Source organism: Hibiscus syriacus, unplaced genomic scaffold, assembly GCF_006381635.1.
Source record: "Hibiscus syriacus cultivar Baekdansim isolate YM2019G1 unplaced genomic scaffold, ASM638163v2 tig00116971_pilon, whole genome shotgun sequence".
Taxonomy (NCBI): Eukaryota; Viridiplantae; Streptophyta; class Magnoliopsida; order Malvales; family Malvaceae; genus Hibiscus; species Hibiscus syriacus.
The window spans coordinates 1,535,417-1,555,118 of NW_024063495.1; the positions used below are offsets into that span (position 1 = coordinate 1,535,417).

At 33.4% G+C, this 19,702-nt stretch overlaps 1 long non-coding RNA gene across 1 annotated transcript; it reads left to right on the forward strand.

Annotated features, from left to right (window-relative positions):
* The first annotated feature begins 18,736 nt into the window (after nucleotides 1–18,736).
* Nucleotides 18,737–19,658, forward strand: LOC120191905. The gene is made up of 3 exons (XR_005522739.1): nucleotides 18,737–19,091; nucleotides 19,286–19,522; nucleotides 19,614–19,658. It is a non-coding gene; the product is annotated as an uncharacterized LOC120191905 (long non-coding RNA).
* Nucleotides 19,659–19,702: the final 44 nt, after the last annotated feature.

A 19,702-nucleotide genomic window follows, 5' to 3' on the forward strand; every position in this document is an offset into this window, starting at 1 on the left:
CATTTCTTTCCTTCTTTTGATTTCCATTCTCGGCATTTTCTACACAGCAAGTTGTTCATGTTAATGGCGGAGAGAAATCCTTATCCATAGCTCCTCAAAGAAATGCCATGTCATTCTTTATTTTATTAAACTATAAATCTTATGTGGCATGTTATAATATTAAAATAAGCCACATAATCACTCCCTTAATGAAAAATGGTAGAGGGACTAAAAAAATCTAATGTTCAAAATTTGGTGATTAAATTAAAAAAATTAAAAGTATAGTGAGTGAAATAGGAAAAAGAATAAAATTCAGTTAATAAATGTGTAATTTACCCTTTAAATAAACTCAATTCAGGTAATATTTATTTAAAAAACTTACTTGATTATCATCTAATTCGATAAGAGTAGGTAAAACTATTTTTATTTACAAAGAATCAAGATAAATTGTGTTTCATTCCTAAAACAACTTTAAGTTCCTCTTTTTGTTGAGTTTTTATTTTTTTTGTTGTAAATTTTTTATATTTAACCTCCATTTATTTTATTTTTATTAATATTTAATACAAACTATATTTATTTAACTAAAATTTTAGTTTTAAATCTTTGGAAATATAATACGATTAAAGGATGTTTTATTGATTTTGTATTTTTATCCGACTCGGTTAACCAATCGTTACTTAAAATATCAACTAAGAGTATCTGAACTATTATTTTTATTTCGTTTTAGTATCTAAACTATTACTTTTGTTTCGTTTTATTATCTAAATTTTCATTTGTTTCAAAATCCTACCTAATATTTACTTTTTGTTTCGTTTTGATACATTGCTATTAAAAACATAACAGAACTGTTACATGATACTTTTTATGGGTAAATTACATCATTAATCACTCAACTATCTTCTCAGTTCAATTTTGGTAACTGAAGTTTATTTATTGTTTTAGTTTAATTACTTAACTTTCAAATTACTCCTAATTGAATCACTCTAACTTTTAAATTTATTTTTTATTTTAATTATATTTTAATAAAATAAGAATAAAAAATGTCATGTCACAAAAATTATTAATAAAATAAATTAGAGTGATTAAAACATGAACAATTTGAAAGATGAATCATATAACTTACCCATAAAAATGCTAGGCACAACAATTCAGTTAAATTTTTAACGGAGATGTACTAAAATGAAACATAAACTAAACGTTAGGCATAATTTTGAACTAACGAAAGTTTAGGTACCAAAACAGAATAAAAATAATAATTTAGGTACTAAACATTTAATTTATCCAATAAATAATAAAAAATATGCAAAATTTATATTAAAAATTAAAATTAAATAGAAATAAATTACAAATAAATATCATGTTATTACATTCCATCACTGGGGGACCATGTCCCTTGACAGAAAGAACTTGGTGCAAAAGACAAACTGCACCAGCTTTGATTATCTAGAAGCATGTGCTCGTCAATCCCTACAAACCAACCCCAAGATAGAATGGATCCCGAAAATTAAGAAGGAATGCATAATTTTATATAGTAATATAAATTTAAAATTAAATTTTATTTAAAAGATATCGAATTTGTCAGTGTTATTTCCTCATGTTTGTTATCGTAATCGGTTTTCGTCCGGACACGAAATTTTTATTTGGCGGGAAAAATAATGTGAATAAATGGTTTCTAATTTTAAAAATATTTTGGGAGTCGCCATCGGCCTTTTGGGTCAGGTGGGTCGAATACATAAAAATTATCTTTTAAAAGAGTTTTTAAGAAAACATCAGTTAACAGATAAACTGATATGCGTTTAACCAAAAATTCATTCTTTTTAGAAATAAAAAAGATTCTTGGTCGGTTACGTTTAGGGAAGGATTAGCACCCCTATAACGCCCAAAATTGATACTTTATTAATTATAAATTGTCTCTATTATTAGAAATTTAAAAATTCAAATATAAATTTAATTTATTATCCTGTTATTTTGTATTTTAATCGGATAATTCTAAGGAAGAATATTAAAAATATATAGAGTTTTGTAAATAAGACATTTATTTATTTAAGAATATTAGAAAAGGGCTTCTTGTTACTTTAAGACAACTCTTTTCTTCAATATTAATAAATAAATAAATATTAAAAATATAATAATTTTTCCTAACAAAAAATAATTTAAATAAAATAAATAATAATTTTATAATATTTAGTTATTTAAAATACCAGAATAGGACATCAGTTATATTAAGACTGCCATTTTCTTTGATATTAATAAATAAATAGATATTAAAAATATGATATGAAAATGATAATAAAGTGATTGGCTGGCGATCAGAAGTGGCGTGTGAGCCTATACACCGGCAAGAGTGACCTGATAAAACTTCCAACATTGGATCCATTTCCAATCTAAAGAAGGTAACTTCTTTTCTTCACATAGCATACTTGACATGGTAATTTATAACTCACATTAAATGAATCAAATAATGAGGGACCCACCATCTTACCAAAACCAACGACAATCAAGGAGCAAAAGGGGAAGACAATACTAATTCAAAATATTAAAGTTGTTTAAAACATTATTAAAATAAATATAAAATATCAAAATTAAAATACTAATTCTAAATATCATGTAATATAAGCATAGTGTAATTTAATTCATAATAATTTAAACGAGATTAAAATAATAAATAATAAAATCTAAAGGAATAAATAATATATTTACCATAATATATATATATACGAGATACGACTAAAATGTAATAAAAATAAAACTATAGTATTAAAATAATAAAACTTATAAAATATTAAAATTAGTTACCAAAACATATAAAATTAAAGTAATAAGATTAAAATGTAAAAGATTAATATTTATATCCCTTATTCGAAGTATTATAAAAATATAATTACTAATAGTGTAATTAACCCTAATTATTAATCGGTTATTAAAATAAAAATAAATAAAATTATGAGGGACTAAATTCATTATTTATCCTAAATATATATATAGACATATAAGGACTAAAATAAAATAATTTAAAATTACGAGACTAAATTAAAACATTTAGAATTTGATTTCAGTGACTAATTCGTAAAGTTAAAGACATGAAAGGACTGCACAAAGGGTTTTACCCCTTTATCAAATTACAGACAAGCCCCTCACCAAAACTACGTCGTTTTGGTGAGAGTATTTAACCTCTATTATAGCTGGCCCTTAAGGCCAAATTTATCATTTTCTCTTTCTCTTTCTTTCTTTAAAACTGAGAGAAAAATTCTCTCTGCCTTCTCTCTAAAAGGCTCTCGTCGAGTTCCGGCCGACCACCGTTTCCGTCGCCGATCACGACCGCCGGCCACCGTCAACGGTGGCTGGGAATTTCTAAATTACCCTAGGATATAGATCCCACTGTTCTAAGGCCGAATCCGGCATATATTTTCCCAAAAAGTCGCTGGAATTTCCTAGATCTAAGAAAATACCTTCGGTATTTTTGGTACTCTGGTGATATTTGGGGTTCTCCGGCGAGGTAAGTTCTTCCTTCTCTTTTCTCGGCTGGTGGTTGATTTGTGTTGGTGTGGTTTTACTCTCGTCATGTTATTGCTTCCTCCGTTACTTGTTGTTCTCTTCTCTCTAAGTTTCATTTTCTTGCAGGGGATGGTGGCTTTTATAGCCACCATCGGTGATGGCTTCAAACTGGTCCCCAGGAGGTTTTCTATAGAGCTTGACGTGTGGAGGGGTAGCTGGCTTCTGGAACGAGGACGTGGGGCGGCTGGAATATCGGCAGCTGGGCGTTGGACCACCTGGCAGTGGCGGTTGGGAGCTTCTGGAAGCAGCAACGGCTGGGATCTAGGGTTAGAAAACCCTAGCTGAAATCCCAAATGTTTCCATTTAGTCTGGGTCGGTTCTGATTGGGCCTGAGATTTGTAAAACGGGCCTGGATTGTTTGTATTTTGGCTCCCGGGATCTGGGCTTGTAATATTTATTTAAATAATAATAATAATATATATAATAATATAAGTAATAATAATATATTAATAATAAATAATAATAATAATAAAATAATAAAATGAAAAAACTAGTGTCTTCAGCTGCCCATCTTTGCTTATTCTTATGTTAATGAGAATAGGGCAAAGACGAAAAGACAATAAGTTTTTTCATTTGACTTTCCTTGATTAGGATGGAAATGTTGATCCATCGAGTGATGGAAATTTCTATTTCGAGTGAAACTGTCTCAAGCGAGACAAATTTTGTTTAAAGAAAAACAATCTCAAGTGAGATAAATTTCTGTTTCAAGTGAAATTGTCTCAAGTGAGACAAATTTTGTTTTAAGAAAAACAATCTCAAGTGAGATAAATTTCTGTTTCGAGTGAAACTGTCTCATGCGAGACAAATTTTGTTTTAAGAAAAACAATCTCGAGTGAGATAAATCGTTGTTTCGAGGGAAACTGTCTCAAGCGAGACAAAGTTTGTTTTAAGAAAAACAATCTCAAGTGAGATAAATTATTGTTTCGAGGGAAACTGTCTCAAGCGATACAAAGTTTGTTTTAAGAAAAATAATCTCAAGTGAGATAAATTGCTATTTGAAAACATCCTGCATTGTAGGTCTTATGGATGTGGGAAATAGTTTACTAAGTAAGATACTATGGAAATCGTTTTCTTACTTTTCAACAATTTCATTTTCAGAAAAGATTGAATGAGAAACTATAGAAATCGTTTTCTCATTATTTTTTAAAATAATATGTTGATTGGGTAACATGCCCCAATCTCATGATAATGCTGTTAGAAATAGTTTACTAAGTAAAAAAACTAAGAAAATCATTTTCTTACTTTTCAACAATTTCATTTTAGAAAAGATAAAATGAGAAACTATGGAAATCGTTTTCTCATTATTTTTTAAAATAATATGTTGATTGGGTAACATGCCCCAATCTCATGATAATGCTGTTGGAAATAGTTTACTAAGTAAAAAACTAAGAAAATCATTTTCTTACTTTTCAACAATTTCATTTTTGAAAAGATAAAATGAGAAACTATGAAAATCATTTTCTCATTATTTTTCAAAATAACATGTTGATTGGATAACATGACCCAATCTCAAGATAATGTTCATTATTGTGGATTGTGTCCATCTCTTCTTCAGATGTTTGCGTAATTCCTGTATTTGAGGTTTTGAATTCTACCTTCTTCTTGTAAGGTATTTTTATAATGAATCTTCTTTTTCATATGAAAATCTGCAAAACCTTATGTTTGAATGTAATTAAGTGTAGCAATGCAATGCATTTTCTGTTATGCAAATGATGTTTTTATGAATGCATGAATATTTGTGCAATCTTCATTTGATTTCAAAGTGGTGAACTTGGTCTTCCTTCACTTCATCATTTATTTCCAGGGTTACCTCTGGATATCAGTGTAGCAACTTATGCTATCAAGCTTGCATTTCTGCAGAATCATCTGATCAATCTGTATTTTGGTGTCTTCTTTGCTTCATTTAAGTCTTAGAAGAAGTGTTTCATTTGTGGAACTCTTGCTGTAATCAGAATCATGACCTTGATGCCCCATTTTGTCTTGGATAACCCCAACTTTCTTTGCTTGGACTTATGTAGAAATCCAATAAAGTTTTCCTCTTTGAAAAGAGAATCTATCATCTTTGAAGAGATAATCTATCATCTTTGAAGAATGTAGAAGTAGATATGCCCAATTCAGCAAGGATGAATTAGGAGAGTAGAGTCTGATCTGATTTGACTCTTGAAACACGACACAAGGAGGATTCATCCTAATTCTTTTCATGTTTCCACATCTAACCGGATTTCGAACAAGGCAACTTGAACCATATCATGTCGAGATGCTTAACAACAACCTATTTTTCAATCTCAGTTGGCTCCATGAGTTTTCTTGTTGTTAAAATTTCTGCTTCTCTTTTGTGGAAAGAAAATCTTCATCATATCTCACTTCTGACCTTGGGGTTGAAGAAGACAAACTTCATCTTGGATCCATAAATGAAAATACCATATGATTGCAACATTGGTTCAGTACCAGAATAACTGGTTCGCAAAACATTTGACAACACATTCATCATCTCATGTGGTTTCTGCTCAGATGTTTGTAAAATATTTGACAAACATTCATCATTTCTTGTGACTTCTGCACAGATTTCTGGTCAGTGAAGCTCTTTGCACAGTGTTCAAAGCTTTTTTATGATGTCACAAGACCTCTTAAAAACAAAACTCAGTGGGAATACAAATGGAATGCTGGCATGACCAAAAAAATTGGTCCAATTCACAAGATATGCTAGTGTTGAATTGAATAAGAGATACCAACTGATCTTGATATCATCTTGGGCAAGGGAAAGTGTAATACCGATCATGTTTTCTTCTATAATGAGTGTTATAAGAAATGAAAACACATCATCTATAGGAGCCATGTATAGAACGATATCCATGAAATTCTTGCCGCTGGGGATGAAACGCCCATGATAAAACCAAAATAGATGAAAACTCCGTTCACCCTGGCTGTCAATGATAACACCAAAAACAATGAGAGTAAGGGTAATGTAATCTGAGCCTCTTTATTCAATGTCATCAAGCAAACAACAACTGATGTGAAAAACAGCTTCGTAACCTCAACATTATGGTTGAAACTAACTGCCAGGAATCTCAAAGAAATATTTTCAATCATCACCAACACACAAACTACAAAATTCAAAGCCGAGATTTTGAGGAATTGAACCCTGGATCGACTGGTTTTCTCTGAGGACCATCTTTATTCATGCAACCATGATGTAGATTAACAAAGAACAAGCTGTCATGTGACACATGGTTAAGAAGATTGGGTATTTGAAACCATACTTGCTGAGTAAATATTTGTTCAACAACAAGACCCTGATGTAACTGCCTGATGAACGAAGCAATTATGTATAGATAGCTCGACTGTCACTGTTTTACCCTTTTCATTCTTCATATATTTCTGTTTGATTGGAAATATTTGCTCAAAATCAATGATCTTTAACACATGATGATGTGGGCTTTCAGCATGCCCCAGCATTTGCTTCTACAGATGTTCAAAATGCACCAACGTTCCTGATTCTGATTGAAATGGGCTTTCAACATGCCCCAACATTGGTTTTTGGTTAATCCGAGTCTTCAAAATGCCCCACATGGATCTGTCTCAAGTAACCTTAAAAATGCCCCAACATTTGCTAATACAAATGTTAAAAGTGTGTTCAATATTACTTCTTGTTGAGATAAGCCTCCAAGAATGCCCAAATATTCATATTGTTGTGAGCCTTCAAAATGCCCCAATATTCTATTTCTGGTTGAAAATGGGCCCTCAAGATATCCCTCTAGATATGTATGATTCACTCTCAATGTCTATTTGACTGAAATGTCATGATCCCCACGAGGTCCAATTTGGACAATGAACTGTTGTAGGTACTTGTAGCTTTATTCGTGCCCCAAATCTGTTTATCCTGAATACTCTCATTCTGGTGTCACTAAACAGTAGTATTGTCAAGTAACTGGAGAAATTCTCTTTATGTTGTCACAAACTTAAGAAGTACTCAATCATTCTGACAGAAACGTCTGAGATATGTGCCTCTTCTGAATGAGGTGCCCATTTGTTTTTGGATCTGTAGGGATCTAGTCAGATAGAGTAGTATAAATTGCTTGGTAATTCATTCCAGGCTGACATAGTGAACCTTGTTTTCAGTGAAGGTTATTTCTGAAATATACTTTTCTGTGGGAGAGAAATCAATTTATGTGAACAGTAATCTGATGCAATAGCAAGACTACATATACAGTGGTACATGCTTTTGAAAAATTTGCACCCATGCAACATGTTGATTCTGATAACTACTCATCTGATTATGAAGTGATCTTTCAGGATGATTTCAAAGATATTGATAGTTCTTCTGATACCGAGGAAATCCTGAATTCTGATTTTGATGAGGAAAATAAACTGTTATACTTGACGAAAATGGGGTACTCAGAGGCTGAGGCTTCAATAACCATGGAGAGATGTGGTCCAGATTCATCAATTACAGAATTGACAGATTTTATATGTGCTGCTCAAATGGCTAAGGCTGCTGATGCACTTCATTCAGGAGAAGATAGGAAGCCATTATACAATGATCCCAATTACAAGAAAAGACGAAACTTGGACTATGATTTTTGGAAAAGGAAGAAGTAGAGGAAGCTTGAAAAGAAGCTTCTTACTGAAGATGATCATGCTCATATTTCAAATCTAATGATTGGTTTTGGGGTTCTTACCGAACCAGATCAGATAACTCAAAGAACACTTCCAGAAGATGCTATTGGGCCTTCTTATTTCTATTACGAGAATGTGGCACTTGCTCCAGTTAGTATTTGGACCGAAATGTCAGGGTACTTATACGATGTAGAGCCAGAATTTGTAGATTCGAAGTATTTTCATGCTGCTACACTGAAAAGGGGCTATGTTCATAATCTTCCAATAGATTTCCTCTTATTCCGCTTCCTCCATGCACCATGCATGATGCTTTTCCATTGACAACAAAATGATTACTTTCCTTCAAGTGTCCAGATGTATGTTCTTGATGAGTACCGAAAATGGAATCTGGTATATGTTGGAAGAAATAGAGTTGCTCCACTTGAACCTGATAATGTGGAAATGCTTCTAGGTTTCCGTCTAAACCCTACACGAGGAGGAGGATCTGCTAGAGACATGTTCCTCGGTGGTATCAATGTCCTGTCTCTTTTTTCTGGGATCAGTGATGTAGAGATTGCCTTCTATTGTCTTGGCATATCTTTGAGATGTGCAAGAACTGAATGGTAATCGGTTGGAGCAATTGATGAGTAGATTTTGCAGATTTGACCTTGTTGTCGGTGGCATCCTGTGTAACAACCTTTCCGAAAGAAATAAACATCATCAGGATGAACTAGAAGATTTTTGTTAGTGCATTTTCTTGCAATGACTGCTATATCGAATATCTCCTTCTGTTGTTCCAAAATACGCACTACCATATCCCACTCTTCCCGAACCATGGAAAGGTTTGGCTGATAGTAAAACTGGTTATCTCAACTTTTGGAATCCTGTAACCAATGTTACCCAAAAGGAAAGGCATACAAGTGTAGAATCTGTTCCAATGTCTTATTCTGTGCCATAAGTTCTCAATTTCAAATTCAGCAATCTTCTGAAAGACATAATGGATTTAATCCTTAATGGGACATATAACTCTGTGATGTAATCTTCTAGAGAACAAGGATTGATGGCTGGGGAAAATAATTTGTCTGGTGATGCTTATTGCCCTCAACATGAGATAAGCGATAATCTTTCTTGATGAATTGCTAATAATGTCACAAGAGAGCGTCATGAGTTCAATTCCCCAAACTTTTCGGCTTCTTGGACCACTTGCCTTTAAAAAATGTGAAGTGCTTCATTATTCTGGCCTCGTTCATTCTTTTTCTACAACAGAGGTAGAATAAGCAACAATTACTTCAAAGACCTTCCTCATTTGAGACTGTCCTGTTTGAAAATGTTTTTTTCTCCTTTATTTATCGAAGAATGAAAGAATTTTGCAAAGTAATGCCCTTCTCAGGTTCACAATAGAATCAAATCGTAAACAATGAGTTTAATGAACATCAAATAATTTAACTACACTTTTAAATCATTCAAAAATCATAGTCTTATGGCAAGTGTCAAAATTATTGATTGTTTTAGGGTATAGGTTGATTCATGTAAAGTAAGGTCTCTGAGGTTAATCCAACATATATGTCTCTTTGGGCTTCCATTATCTTGAAGAAATGGTTGTTATGCTCATCTTGTTGAGATACTTCTTGATTCCAGACTCTTAGGAACATCTTTGGGGTGTGTGGTGCTGCATTAAGAGCTTAAGATCATCTCTTATGTCGTTGTTACACCATTTAATATTCGAGCCGCCTTTTCAGGTTTTCAACTCGAATCCTCCTTTGGTTCTAAGATGTTATTTAAAAATTTACATCTTGAACCCCCTTTTATCATTTTTCATATCATGCATTAAAGATTTTAAAAACTATTTTTTGCAAATAAAAATCAATCTTGAGAGGCGGAATGAATTATGAAGATATTCTCTTTTAATGCCTTCAATCTTGCTTTGCTTGACTTGGATATGCCTTGCTGGGGATTTTTTCATCCTCTGGATCCCTCTAGACTGCCAAATTTTGAGTTCATTTCCATTTTCTCGTATCTTCATCATTTCTTGCTCTTATTGTTTGAATATGAATCTTTGACTTAATTGTACTTGATCCATCTTGTAACTCGAGGCTCTATGAGTCACCTATCTTGATTCAATTTCTCCATTTTTCCTTTTTTTTCTTTTCTTTTTTCTTTTTTTCCTTTTTCATCTTTTTTCTTTTCTTTTTTTCTTCTTTCTTTGCTGGATGAGTATAAGACTTCAATTTCTTTGAGCGTCTCCTTTTCCTTTTGTCCTTTTTCTCTCAAGCATAATATCTATTGACAGAATCCGATTTTATTTGGTTTCTCAGAACTTTCCCATCCATTTTTGCCAAGATCAACGCTTCTCGGGAAAAGGCCCTTTTTTTACAACATAGGTCCCTTCCCAATTAGGCATTCATTTCCCACAGAAATTTTTATGTAAATGCAATACTAGATCACACTCTTAGAACTCTCTCGGATGTACTTTCTGTTCGTGACCTTTCATCATCCATTTCTTATGCATTCGCTAATGGTAAATAACTTTCAATTGATTCTCATCAATAAGGTTTAATTGATCAAATCGAGCTTGGATACATTCAGTCTTCTCCAATTTTTCCTCCTTCAGGATACAAAATGATGGGATCTCAACTTTAATTGGTAATACTGCTTCCATCCCATAGACTAAACAATAAGGTATTGCCCCAGTAGATGTTCGCACAATAATTCAATATGCATATAAGGAAAAAGGTAGGTTCTCGTGCCACTCCTTGTAAGCTTCAGTAAGCTTCAGTGGTCTTTGTAATGATCCTCTTAAGGTTCTTATTTGCTCCTGCAAATGCCCCATTCATCTTTGGGCGATATGACACTGAGTTTGCATGCTTGATCTGTGTGCGAAGTTCAGTCATCTCATACATAGAAGTCCTTGTAAAAAGAGGTATCTCCAGGGGGATGAATATTCAAGATTAACTTTATTTACATGAAAAAAATGTAATTAATGCATGATATATTTATTTCAATCAATCACTTTTTCCTTCTTCTTTGAGTATGCCACAATCACTCGAAATCATCTTCAATAAGTTGATTCATGATGCCTCATATCGCCTCTTCTTGCAGGAAGATTCCCGGATAATTGAAAGTTTAGTTCTTTTGAGGTTTTTTTTGGTTTATGATGGTTTTGTATTTGGAAGGACAAATGTGTGACTTATGGTGGAATGTAGTGTCATCGATCAATTCTACCTAAGAAGATAAACATCTAGAGTGAGTGTCTCAAAAACAGGTAGAGACATTTTTTCAGAGTCTCAGATAATTGTAGTGTCAGAATTTGGTTTTGGTACAGGTCGAGTAATTGGCATTGGATGAGATATGGAAGATATAATTTTACCACTTGCCAAAGATCTATAACTCTTGAAAAATTAAAAGATTATTTAATCTACTTGATACTCAATAATCTCAAGATTAAAATTTAATTCTTTGCTCATAACCATAAAGCAACACAAATTTATTTATTGCACAAAAGGTGGAGAAAGGAACAAAAAACAAGTTCAAACAAGATGCTAAAAATAGAAAGGTACTACAGTGGTAGATAACAACTTCCACTTATTTATTTATCATGACACATTACTCCTCGAATGTACATGCCCCTGGTTCAATTAAATTCTAAACCTTGCGTTTTAATGCCCCACAATTTTCAGTAGTATGCCCCGAGCTTCCTATGTGATAGCTACATATGGCATTAACATCATACCCATCAAGAAATGGAGGTTCTTTCAGTTTAGATTGAACCGGAGTCACGAGATTTTGATGAACTAGTAATGGGAGCAGTTCATCATATGCCATTGGAATTTCACCGATAAGAGTCTTCTCTTTAGTCATTCTATAAGGTTTTGTCCCATGATTAACTGAATAAGACTTCACTGTATTGATCTCGGCTTCTTTATTGATGTCAGTACTGTCAGATCCTCTTATCTTGTCATTCTTTACAGCTATTTCGATCATTTCTCCACACATGATGATGTCAGAGAAATTATTAGTGGCAGCCCCTATCATGTGATTAATATAGGGAGATTTTAATGTATTGATGAACAAAGTAGTGAACTCCCTTTTAGTCAATGGTGGATGCGCTTGAGAAGAAACGTTCCTCCATCGTTGCAAATATTGTCGAAAGCTCTCGTTGTACTTCATATTCATGTTTTGCAATATTATTTGATCAGGGGCCATATCAGTCATGTGCTTGTATTGACCCAAAAAGGCTTGAGCTAAGTCTTTCCAAGAACGTATTTGAGTACTTTTTAGCTGATTATACCATTTGGATGCAGGTCCAGATAAACTGTCTTGAAAACAGTGGATCAACAATTTTTCATTCTCCACATAGCCAGTCATGCGACGACAATACATAATGATATGAGATGAAGGACATGTGGTGCCATTATACTTCTCGAAATATGGAACCTTAAACTTTGGCGGGAGAACTAGGTTAGGGACCAAACTTAGTTCTTTGGTGTCAAACCCACAAAATGACTTAACTGTCTCTCTTGATTTTATCACCTCTTCTATATTTTTCAGACGTTGGATGAATTTTCTCTTCTCGACTAATTTATTTGGGTCAGAGATCTCATTATCAGTACAAAATTCATTTAGCTTTAACCCAGAAGCAGTAGGACAGTCAGTGGGGAACAAAACTCTAGCTTGATATTGTGGGTTCTTAACAGTGAAGTGAACTGGTGATTGAATTTCCCTGTGTACAGAGGTGTGCTCAGGAATGTGAACAGGTGTAATACCCAGAGGATTTGTGAAGTTTTCAACAAGATTTCTTCCATCGATCTGGTGTTTCCCAATCATTTCTTTCATATTCTTCAGAAGATCGATCTGAGAATTTGCGATATTAGCTTCAATTTGTGCCAACTTGCTCCTTAATTCTTCTTGTCTCTCTTTTTGCTCTATCTCAAATTTGGCTAGCATGTCTTCAGCTTCTATAAACATTTTTCTTGTCGTGCGGATGCTAAGCGTTCTTGCTACAAGTAAGAATCAAATCTCTTGTTGAATCTTGATAAGTTTGCTATTGAAGTTTCTCAATTCTATGGCTCTTATTCTTCTTTAAAAAGACCAAGTTCTCCACTTTGATTTCAGAAATTCTGTCATGGAATTCTCCACGATTTATTCCACGTTGTCATGATTAAATGCATGTGAAATAGTTTGAAATAAAATGTAAATATGCAAAAATGCAAATGCAAATGTAAATGTAAAAATGAAAATGTAAATACAAACATAAAAATGCAAAAATGCAAAATGCAAATGTAAATATGTGAATGTAACAATAAGAATGTAAATTGTATAGTACAAAAGCAAACATAAAAATATAAATGCACAATGAAAAATGCAAAGATGCAAACTATAAATGCATGTATGAAAAGGTGTTTACTCAAGAGTGATCATCTTAGAACAGATTTCATTGAACACAAAAGTTTCGGTACATCAAACAAAACTTTACATGTAGGGGATAGCTTTCACTCCTAACTTCTCTATTTCCCATAAAGCCAAATTAACTTCCACTCATACTCAGGTGTGGAGTTATCAATCTGCTTTAATTCTCTTGTGAAGCCAACTAAGTCCACCAGCTTATGAGCCACATTGTTTTGCTTGAACAACAGCTTCCTTCATGATATTTTCCTTTTCCTTCATCTTCCGTGTCAATTCTCAGAGTTGTGAACAATGTTGCTCATTTTTTCTTGTGAGAGAATCTTTATGTTCAAGAAGTTATCGTACAAGATTCCCATAATCATCTAAACATTTCTTCAATGTCTAGTTCTTAGCTCTAGTGGATTTTAATTCAGTATCAATATCAAGCTGATGAATATGATATAATGCTTCCATGTTGGTCATAGCACTATTCAACATTTGATTTTTGGCTTGACATTTTCCCAATTCAATGACAGTTGTATTGCGTCTTTCTTCTGCAACTCGTAATCATGAGAAAACTTCTTGGCTCGTCCTTCATTTATGTTAGAGTTCTTTTTCATTTTGGTGATCCCTGTTATCCATTCTTCTGGAGTGTTTCCCATGCCAACATTTTGAAAGGCTTGACTGATCTTTTGGAAATCTTAATGCATGGTTTCCATTTTGGTGCTCAATTTCTTGTTTTGATCATTCAAATGACGTATTTGAGCTTCGAACCTCAACATATATTCTTCCTTCTGGATGCCCCTACTGATACTCTTACCTTTGTCTACTTTTGGTAATAATCTAGCAGGACCTTCAATTACCAAACTAGGTTGATCCTTTATAAATTGTAAGGTTCCATGATCCAAAAGACTTTGAACTCGACGTTGAAAGCAAGACAATTATCGATGGTATGTCCTTGAGCGTCGGCATGATATTCACAATAAACGTTGATGTCATACCACTTCGGATACGGAGGTTGGAACGGTTTATGTAGTAGGGAGCCACTTCTCGCGCTTCAAGTAGCTTCTCATAAATTCTTTATATGATATGGGGATAACATCAAATGAGAATAACTTTTGTCTTGGATTGAACATGAGTTTAAACGTTGGGAGCAGACTAACTTCGACGATTTCAAATTGCATGATTTTTCTCATATCTGGGAATTTTACAGTTGTCACCATTTCCTGGGTATCTCCAGATGATTTGTGAATACAAATAATGATTTTCTGCAACTTCTCAAATTGATTAGGATCAGAAGTCCCTTGCATATCTGAAATTGCAGGATTATCTTCATTAAGATTTCTCTCTTTCTGTGCAGGAATCTCTTCTCCTTTGGCCAAAACAATATTCTATCCATCATCTTGGATCTGCTCTTATTTCTCGTATCTCCTCTTGCTCCTTAATGAACACATGATCTTTAGTGCATAGCTCTATTCTATCTTCGGAGTTCCCTCAGGATGCCATTCCATGGTTGCGTCATATTTGTTCGATCATAAAACTTTTGTCCATTATGATTTCTTTCCAATTGATGAACAGTCTTTCAGTCAACACCTTTTGGTTATGATATGATCATGCAATGCAAACGAAAGAAATCAATATAAACAAGTTAGAGCAAAACAAAATGTATGAAAAATAAAAATGGGAAGGAAAAAATAAATTGGTTAGTACTAAAAAATTCTATCTATCAAGGTATATAATGTATCCTAACCTCATGCTTTCTAGTTCCATGCTTTGTTTGGAAAAATTAACCTAACTTCATGATTACTAGTTCGTATGCATTTATTCAGAGAGAAAAATAATAATTAAAAGCTAAAGCTTATTCTCCTTTGTGTACACTTACGGACAGAGGTTCAGTACTGTCTTAGATCAGGAGAATTTTTAGGTTCATTTATGCAGGGTTTTGGTTCTAAGGGTAAAGGTACTTGAACTGTCCTTGTTGATGCCCCCTTGGAGCTTTTGGTTCTAAGGGTAAAGGTACTTGAACTGCCTTGTTGATGCCCCCTGGACTACCAACCCTCAATCTAGTCCATCAGATTTAAGCGGACCTAGTTCAATTTGAGGGGACACATTTCTTTATGCCTGCACGGAGAATAAATTCTCACGAAGACATAGAGCATATGAACCCCGAAAGCTACTTGCTAGGTCTGACACGGAGAATAAATTCTCACAAGACGTCGCTTTCACTCCCACTTAAAAGGGACAAGCTTGATTAAAAAGTTTATGTTATGCAATGCATGTGTTTGTGTGAGGAGAAATGTTCAAACCTCTGACAGATAATAAATAATAAAATTTAATACTTGAAAAATAAAATTAATACTTGAAAATAAAATAAAACATTAATAAATAATAAATATTATGAAAATAATAAATATATATATATATAAATTTTGAAAAGAAAGAATTAAAAATTAAATATATGAATTTTTAATTTTCTAATTGATAGAGACAATTAATAATTGGTTTTAAAGTTTGACCAGTCCCCAGTGGAGTCGCCAAGCTGTCGTAACCGGTTTTCGCCCGGGCACGAAATTTTTACTTGGCGGGAAAAATAATGTGAATAAATGGTTTTTAATTTTAAAAATGTTTTGGGAGTCGCCATCGGCCTTTTGGGTCAGGTGGGTCGAATACCTAAAAATTATCTTTTAAAAGAGTTTTTAAGAAAACATTGGTTAAAAGATAAACTGATATGCGTTTAACCAAAAATTCATTCTTTTTAGAAATAAAAAAGGATTCTTGGTCGGTTACGTTTAGGGAAGGATTAGCACCCCTACAATGCCCAAAATTAGTACTTTATTAATTATAAATTGTCTCTATTATTGGAAATTTAAAAATTCAAATATAAATTTAATTTATGATCCTGTTATTTTGTAGTTTAATCGGATAATTCTAAGGAAGAATATTAAAAATATATAGAGTTTTGTAAATAAGACATTTATTTATTTAAGAATATTAGAAAAGGGCTTCTAGTTACTTTAAAATAGCTCTTTTCTTCAATATTAATAAATAAATAAATATTAAAAATATAATATTTTTCCTAACAAAAAATAATTTAAATAAAATAAATTATAATTTTTATAATATTTAGTTATTTAAAATACCAGAATAGGACATCCAGTTATATTAAGACTGCCATTTTCTTTGATATTAATAAATAAATAAATATTAAAAATATGATATAAAAATGATAATAAAGTGATTGGCTGGCGATCAGAAGTGGCGTGTGAGCCTATGCACCGGCAAGGGTGACCAATTAAAAGTTCCAACATTGGATCCATTTCCAATCTAAAGACCAAGGTAACTTCTTTTCTTCATATAGTATACTTGACATGGTAATTTATAACTCACATTAAATGAATCAAACAATGAGGGATCCACCATCATACCAAACCAACGACAATCAAGAAGCAAAAGGGGAAGACAATACTAATTCAAAATATTAAACTTATTTAAAACATTATTAAATATAAAATATCAAATTAAATACTAATTCTAAATATCATGTAATATAAGCATAGTGTAATTTAATTTAATAATTATAGAGATTAAAATAATAAATAATAAATCTAAAGGAAATAAATATATTTATCATATAATATATAATATACGAGATAGGACTAAAATGTAATAAAAATAAAACTATAGTATTAAAATAATAAACTTATAAAATATTAAAATTAGTGACCAAAACATATAAAATTAAAGTAATAGATTAAAATGTAAAGATTAATATTTACATCCCTATTCGAAGTATTATAAAATATAATTACTAATAGTGTAATTAACCCTAATTATTAATCGGTTATTAAAATAAAATAAATAAAATTATGAGGGACTAATTCATTATTTATCCTAAATTATATAGACATATAAGGACTAAAATAAATAATTTAAATTACGAGACTAATTAAAACGTTTAGAATTTGATTTCAGTGACTAATTCGTAAAGTTAAAGACATGAAAGGACTGCGCAAAGGGTTTTACCCCTTTATCAAATTACAGACAAGCCCCTCACCAAAACTACGTCGTTTTGGTGATGGTATTTAACCTCTATTATAGCCGGCCCTTAGGCCAAATTTATCATTTTCTCTTCCTCTTTCTTTCTTTAAAACTGAGAGAAAATTTCTCTGCCTTCTCTCTAAAAGGCTCGTCGAGTTCCGGCCGGCCACCGTTAAATTACCCTAGGATATAGATCCCGCTGTTCTAAGGCCGAATCCGACATCTATTTTCCCCAAAAGTCCCTAGAATTTCCTAGATCTAAGAAAATACCTTTGGTATTTTTGGTACTCCGGTGATATTTGGGGTTCTCCGGCAAGGTAAGTTATTCCTTCTCTTTTCTCGGCTGGTGGTTGATTTGTGTTGGTGTGGTTTTTCTCGTCGTGTTCTTGCTTCCTCCGTTACTTGTTGTTCTTCTCTCTCCGTTTCCTTTTCTTGCAGGGGATGGTGGCTTTTATAGCCACCATCGATGATGGCTTCAAACTGGTCCCCAGGAGGTTTCCTATAGAGCTTGACGTGTGGAGGGGCAGCTGCTTCTGGAACAGGACGTGGGGCGGCTGGAATGTCGGCAGCAGGAATCCCAAATGTTTAGGGAGCTTCTGGAAGCAGCGACGGCTGGGATCTAGGGTTAGAAAACCCTAGCTGAAATCCCAAATGTTCACTGCTCAGTAGTCTCCAAAATTAGCACTATTCGAATTATAATTTCGTAAATCTTCGTCGTTCAAGTTTGAATAAAAAAAATTTGATTCCTGCAAAATAAAAATAAAATAAAACATGCTCGATCAAAATGAAAAATAAAACAAAAAATAAAAATGTAATGGAATTAAAAACAATGGGTTGCCTCCCATGAAGCGTTTTTGTTTAACGTCGTTAGCTCGGCGACCTGGTTCAGACTACATGTTCTTCTAAGTTGAGATCTTCACCAAACAAAACTTCGCTATTCGAATAATAATAATAAAATAATAAAATGAAAAAACTAGTGTCTCATTGTGACAAACAATTTAACTTGCAAAGATAAATATGGGTAGATATGAAGACGTTTAAAGGGGAATCCATCCTTTTCACAAGGCAGTTTCCAATTGCTTGACTGGCAAAAAAAAATCCATTTGTTTTCTAAAGCTAAGATCTATATATCTTTCTCATGATGTTTTCTCTGTGTGCATCCATGGCCGACTAGAAAGAAAAAAGGATTTGCAGTGACGGGGAAGGCTGGAAAATGGCCGAAAAGCCTGTTGACTGGCAAGAAAGGGAGGAGAAAGTGAAAGGTAAATGCACGAATGATCAGAATTGTTCGCTTGTTCCGAGAATCCAAGTACTACTCCCGTACTGATTCCGCCGGCGCCGCCGAAAGAGAAGCAGAGATGGAGTTTCCGGCGATCTTCGGCTACATCGATCCCCGCAAGGGGCCGAGTTCTATAGACAAGTTGCCACCACCCCGCCACCTACAGCGGAGGTTGTGATCCGATTAACCGATGGCACCAACGAAAAAGCAGCAGCGGAAGAGGTGGCTGCGAAGATCATTCAATCGTGTTCGATCATATTTGGTACGTTAATTCTTTTAGTGGTTAGTTTGTGCACGTATTTGGTACATTTTGATGAGATCTGGAGTGAGTTTGACAAAAGATGGATCTGAAAATTTTCAAATTTTATATTCTTTTGTCGATAATTTGATTTCATATTTTGAACTATGGTAAAAATTATATGTCGGTCTCTAATTTTCGATGGTTTTTAATAACAGGCGAGGAGACTTTGAGAGCATTAAAAGGACTAGTGAAGTTACAGCACTAGTGAGAGGTCACTTGGTGAGAAGACAAGCCAGTGTTACGCTCAAATGCATGCAGGCTTTGATCATCGCACAGGCAAGAGCTCGAGTCAGAGGATGCGAATGGTTGAAGATGCCAAGCCTGCTGGCGAAGGCAATCGCCCCACCGAAGGTCAACCACGGATCATCGGCTAAGGCATGCTTATCATGTAAGTTTCACTTCCTATGTTCAGGAATGGATCGGTGACACGAGCAGATAGTCGCTTATGAAAATTTTAAATTATCATATATGGGCATGTAGGAGATGACGGTGGAATGGAAGAAAACATTAAGATTGTAGAAATGGATAGCTATCACACCATTGTACTCAAATCAACCAGACTCCAACCAGAC